Source organism: Onychostruthus taczanowskii, unplaced genomic scaffold, assembly GCF_017590055.1.
Source record: "Onychostruthus taczanowskii isolate IOZ18803 unplaced genomic scaffold, ASM1759005v1 scaffold13, whole genome shotgun sequence".
NCBI lineage: Eukaryota > Metazoa > Chordata > Aves > Passeriformes > Passeridae > Onychostruthus > Onychostruthus taczanowskii.
In genome coordinates this window covers 1,179,726-1,186,288 of record NW_024498462.1, presented here as the reverse complement: position 1 = coordinate 1,186,288, position 6,563 = coordinate 1,179,726, and positions in this window count along the sequence as shown.

The window sequence follows — 6,563 nt, the reverse complement described above, 5'->3', positions numbered from 1 at the left end:
GGGCTGCAGCAGGGGTCTGGAATCTCCTCGGGTAAGGCCAGCCGTGAGCTGAATGAACCAGGTTTCCACACAGGGCAGCAGCTGGAGTTGGTCACTCTGTGTCATGAACTTTCCTGGCTTACTGTAAAATCTTGGACACTTGTATCTTCAGAAACTCTGGAAGCAACAGCTGAGAGGTTTCCAGCAGTGTTTCTATTTGATCACATTTAGTGAAAGAAACATCTGGGGCTAAAGAAAACAAAGGCAGAGTTTAGAAATGGCAACTTCTAAAATATTCAAAAGACATTTTTCCGTGGAACTACAACGCAGTTTTTGCAGCAAATTCCACTTCACCAGCTGAGAGGTTTAATTAGCTGCTTTCCTTCAAGTGCATAGCATTAAAGGCAATGATAAAACCTTTCCAAGCCATATTTATTCATCTGGGAAGTATGAGCTGATATGTGCTCTTATCTCTCAACTGCCAGTCTGTGACCTCTTAACATCTTGGCAAGTGTCCCATTTGCTTAGTATGTCTGAGCACTGCCATCACCTTAGTCCTGAGTAATTTCTCACATCAACAGTGGAGGTGACACATGCTGGAGTTGGTGAAAAGGCTGAAGAGCCAGAGTCTCCTCTAAAGCACAATCCCCTTGCCCTGGAGAGATTGCAGGTGTCTGGCACACAGACTTGATTCTGCATCCTAAAAAAATGAACATCAGGAATGTGACTTTCACAACTAAAAAGGGAGATTAATAAATGAACAATGAAAAAAGAATCAAATAAGGGGGGAGGGGAAATATTTATGTTATGCTTTCTTCTAGAAGTGTTTTGTGTTGACTCACTGATACTGTGGTAACAAACCATCAAGCTGAGCCCCCAAAGAGCACTGGGGCACCCCTGCCAAGGGTGCCAGGTATCCTTCCCCTTCTTAGGCACAGACAGGACCAACTTGTTCCAAAAGAGCAAGTGTTACTTTGGGGCACTGGGCCTTTCAATTTATCAGATGCTCTGCTTGTCATACAATGAAACCCCAAAGAGCCCTAGAAGGCTTTTAGTTAAAACTAAACAAAAATAAACTCAGTGGGAGAAAGGACACATGCCAGGAACCAAACACTTGTATTATCTGAAATGTGTTCTTGGTCTCTAAGTAGATTTAGTGAATCTTCTGCATGTTAAATTACTTGTCATGATTTATTATTGTAACAAATCTTACACTGTGATTGCAAAATTAACACTGGCCACTTTGTCTTTTATCCTCAGGGGTACCTCATATCACAGTTATTTAATACAAAGTTGCAAAATATATGATTGTTCCCTTTCAGTGAAACGGACCCAAAACTACATGACTCAAATGCTAATAGGTGTTTAAGGTTTTTTTCTTGGGAACTAAGCCCGGGTGGCTGTAGGAATATGTGTCAAGGTAAGGCTTACAAGTAAAGTAATATGTGTCAAGGTAAATCTACATGCACACATTTTTTTATCTGAGGGTGTGGAAGCTTTCCAGCCTCTCCCAGAATTGCTCAAAGCACAAACAATCACTTAATTCAATGGGCCAAAACTCTGATCACTTTTGTGACACTGTATTTTGCCCACAAGGGGGATGTTTAGTCCTTTTAATTTATAAGAACCCCAGGCCCATCATTCTCAGCTCTCCACAAGGCACAGTGGCAGCAGTACAGCTACAATAGCTTGCTCCAAAATTGGTGAACCACCACTAGAAAGAGCTTATGTTTTATTGTTAGATGCTGAACATGGCATTTCAACCATATGTTACCACTTGAAAATCATCTTCTTGAGAAGATGGAAGAAAACAAAACACTTCTTCAGGCTCTTGGAAGAAAATTCCAGTTACACAAATATTTCTTTATTTTAGTCATTCCCAGAATGAACTACACTGATGATAATAATTCAGTTTTTATCCAGAATGTATGCACTGTGTGCCATAAAGTGGCTGAGGTACACACATCACTGAGCTCTGCTTAGGGAAAAAAAGATCAGCCATGGACAATGACAAAATCCTTGCTTTGCTTCTTAACAAATTTAGCAGATGCAGCCTGCATAGAGCAAAACTGAGTTTTTTATAGAGAGGTTGTTGGCTTTTTCTCCCCCTCTCTCTCTGTATGTATTAAAATTGTCATCTCAGCCTGACACATGCAAAAACACTGCTTCAACACCCATAATCTGTACCTCTGGACTATGCAGAGTGTCCCACAATCATCCCATAAAAAAGCACATGAACAGGATGTCAGGGACCTGGAAGTTTCAGTGCAATCTGTAGCCAGCCAAGCAACATTCCAGTAAGTGGAGATCCACAGGTACACCACCCTTGGCTGTGCTGCTTGTTGTCATGTAGGAGTAGTTTCAGTTTATCCTGCTTTTAGGGATCTCTCAGTGTTAAAGTAAACCTTCACTGAAAGGGCTACATTTCTAATCTCTCCAAGAAACAAGCAAGACAAGTATGCTACTGCACAGCAAACAAGTTATTCAGAATAGAATAAAAGGACAAATCCTGTTTGAAATCACACCAAAATGCTCAGCAAAGGACAAAGGCCTCTGCAGCACTGCAAGATATTTGCAGTGCATGTAGCTGGAATAGGTGGGGATTGAAATGATGACTTTAAGGAGAGATGCTCCCCTCCCCATTGCCTTCAGAACTGTTTCCTCATGCTCAGTGAAGCATTGCTAGTGCAATGAATCAGATGCTCCCAATGGGAAAGGTATTGGGAATATTCTCATTAATGGATCTGCTCTCTCATTGTGGTCTGTACAAAAAGACTTAAAGAACAGATATAGCTTGCCAAGGCAGCTAGACAGAATCCTGCCTGCTTCTTTTCTATTCAAGCATCAGATGCTGGAGTATTTTGAGCTATTTCTAGCTCTTTAAAATGGTGTTTCAGATAAATGACTGCCCTTTAGCAGAGATAGAGTGGCATTTGCCTTTTGATCTAAGAAGGAATATATGTATAATTTGCTTGCTTCACTTTCAAAATGGGCCAGATGGTGCCACTTTAGTATGAATCTTGAATCCAGGTATTTGGAGATTATTTTAACTGCCTGTGGGAAGCTGTGCACACCTGCAGGTCTCGAAGTAGAAAAGCAATATCCATGCCACATAGAGCATGTGCTGATAAGCAAAGTAAACACAAAGGATTTGAAGAGGCATCATGGAGATGGCACAAGGATCATGCGAGTGTTGAAGGAACAGTGACTATGTTACCTCAGTGGCTCACCCATGGAGGAGTACTGAGTGTACTTATAAAGAAGTACAGCAAGAACAGTAGGAAAGCTCTCGTTTAATTGCTTAAAACAAAAGGAAGTCTCTAAAGGATGCAAAAAAGCTCTGCTGACATTTCAGGAGGATTTAATTTCTCTAAGCAAATGGCAATCTAGACTGACAAACCCCCACTGTGTGTTCACCTCAGGGACTTAACTCAGGAACACTGAAAGCTTCAGGGGTCTCCCTGCTGTTGACAATCCCTGTTGCTTGGCCAGAGGTGCCAGAGCTTGTGTGGCCTGGCAGAGGCCTGCCAGCACTGTGGAGGTGTGGAGGGAGCATCACTCTGCACAACGCCCTGGGCAGCACCTCAGTTTGTCACTGTGCTTTGATGTCCTCACCACAGGCGCTGGCCTGCCCTGGGACACAGCCTGCAGCACACGCTGCACAGTGACAAAGATAACCGAGGACTCCACTCTTGCAGTCCCTGCTGTCACAATCAATTTCACACCAACGCTACAGAGAATGCAGTCTGGCTCTCTGCAGAAGGCAGTGCCCTGGGGAGCTCTGGGTCTGTGAGCGATGATGCTGAGCAGGGCTGAGGAGGAGCAGCAGGCAGAGCAGCAGGACGGACACACAGCCCTCACTCCCTTGTTCTGAGCATGCCTTGGGCCAGCTGTGCCTCGGGCTACCTCACTGCAAGAGCTGTGAGTAACCACATCTTGCATCCCATGTTGAAAGTTAGATAGATCAAAGCCTGATCAAGATCTCATTCCTCAAGGCATTAACATTAAATTTGTTTAAGTCATATCTTTATGAGTTTTCATCTCGTCTAGAGCAGATGTGGGTAGCCACAAAGACTTTTAAAGTGGAAGCTCTTCATGGAAGTGTGGGATTTTCAGAAATTTTCAAACTCCTGAAACTCAACTCTGGCATAGCTGCAAGAAAATATGTTTGTCTTGTGCAGTCTCATGACAACATGTGAGCGTTTCCACCTCTTCCTCTACTCAACTTCCATAATGAATACGAAAATGCAACAATCTCTGGTTTACAGGAGAAACTGAGGGATGGCACAGCTATGGCTCACTGCTCATTGTGCCAAGAAGGTTGCTTTGAGGAGCCTTCTGCCACTAGACTAGTAACACTGGTTTTGCTTGGGGAATGACAAAGAAAGGAGGACATGGGAAAAAAGAACTGTTGAAAGGTTGTGAAATTATAAATAAAAGCAATTAGACCTTAGCATTCCAGCCATCTATTCTGGTTCTGCAGCTACTGGAGGTGATAAATGACCCCCACAGGTAAATTTGCTCTACCACAGGAACGTGCAGTCAGCTTTCAAGCTTTTGCCTGAATCAGCAGCAATTTGCTCATGGCAGTTTGCAGATTGGGAATTTTTGGTGAGCAGTTAGGAAAAACCTCAGACATTGCTTGCAGCCTACGGTATGGGAAACTTCAGTTCCTTTGAAGATGTGAGATGTGAGACTGAGCAAGCTTGGATTGCTTTTTGTATGAGCACCTGCAGGTACAGTGAGTATTTGGTTAAAGATAAAAAGGCCCCTAATATGTGAGAACTCTGGTGACAAAAGAACTCTTTGGTAATTTGTCAGGGCTATTTCATACAAAGAGAGCTAAACCGCTTTTTTTATCTAAGTTGGGCTCTAAAGAGCAAGAGGCTGAGTGATGTGGCTGAGAGGGAGGACAGCCAAACTGCATCTCTGAGCTGGCCCTGTGCCGTGCCACACGCTTTGGAAACTCCGAGCAACTATCTCTAATGTTTAGTAGAATTTATGTGCTGGAGCTGGTCCTGGCTCCTGCTCACGGGAGCGGCCGCTGTGGGTGGTGAGCGGGGATCCCGCTGGGTGCGGGCGGTGAGGGACAGCGGGGACGCTCCGCTTTTGGGGGGCTCTTCGTGCAGGCACCGGGCCGGGGTGTGGAGGATGTGGGGCTGCAGTGTCGGGGCAGCCCAGCTGGGCGCACTGGGGCGGTTCTGCCGCGTGAGTGTGGGGCGAGTGTCCGTGCAGGTGTGGCCTGTGAGCGGAGCGCGCTGAGCCTGCGGGGTGCGAGCGGAGCGGGGCACCCGGAGGTGCCTGGGGAGGCGGGGGGGCGAGCGGCTCTGTGTGAGCGTGTGCGAAAGCACAGGGGCGTGTGTGAGTGTGGAAGGGCACAGGGCTCTGTGTGTGTGTGTGTTGTGTGTGCGGGGCACGGGGCTGTGCCGGCGGAGGGGCTCCTGCACAGCCCGGCCTGCTTGTCCGAGCTCAGTGGTGCTCGGTGTTCCGGCGATGGAAGTCGCTGTCCCCCTGGGTGGTGGGAGCGCAGCCGGCGCTGTCGGTGTGCCCGGGCTGTGCGGGTCGGAGAACGGCTCCGTGCGCGGCGAGGGGAAGGTGCTGCGGTCTGTGTGCCCGCAGTGTGACCGATTCCCTGTGTGTCTCAGGGAATCGGGCGTTTGTCCCTTGTGTTGGTCCATACGTGCCTTGAGGATGGGGCATTGCCTTGGTGTGTCGGGAGCAGGGTGTGCAGGGTGAGGGGAGCGCATGAGTTCGCGCTCGAGTGAATGAGAGATCCGTGTTGTGGCTGGGCTGTACCTTCAAGGGTGTCGGATCCCTTGCAGCAAAAGCTGTGTCGCCTGGGGTATCGCCGTCCCCGCTCAGCAGGAAGGTGCTTCCAAGTGCGGGTGCGAGGGATGTGTCACCATCCAGCAGTGCGTGTGGAGAGCTTGGTGCGTTCACTGTGTTGGATATAGTGCGTGTGGGCCTGGATTTACCCAGGCTTTTAGGTGAAGTAAATATGGAGGCATTTTTCTGTATGCTTCCTGGAAAACAAAGCTACCTTTTCCACGGAGGTTCTCTCGTATTGTGTCTCATCTCCATTTGCTTGTAGCGTTTTTTGCTGCTGGGGTAGTTGCTGAAAATGGATAATTTTAAACAATGTGCTAGACGAAAATATTACTGAGAGGCCCAGGATCTTTTGTTCACAAATAGTAGTGGCTTTTGAAAATATTGTTTGAGTGAATTGATGCTGTTTGGGGCTTTTCTTTCCCCGTGGGTTATGAATAGCTGGCATATTGTTTGGAATAGGAAACTGTCCATGGTGGTAGCTGGAAATAAAAAGTGGTTATATGAAAATAATAGAAGCTGGAGTTTTCCTTGTAGTAGCATACAAGTGTATTTAGCAATGTTGTTGGTCACTGCTTTGTGTAGATATTCAGTAACCAAAGCACTAGGCATGTAGGCAATCTGTTATTAAAAAGACTTAATGTACCCTGAAGCTGGAGCATCAAGGGTCTGTACTTTTTGTTTGCTTCTAATTATTGCTGTGTGCATTTTGGTAGAGTTTTTTTTTTTTTTGTCCATTTATTTTAAATCTCAGTGTT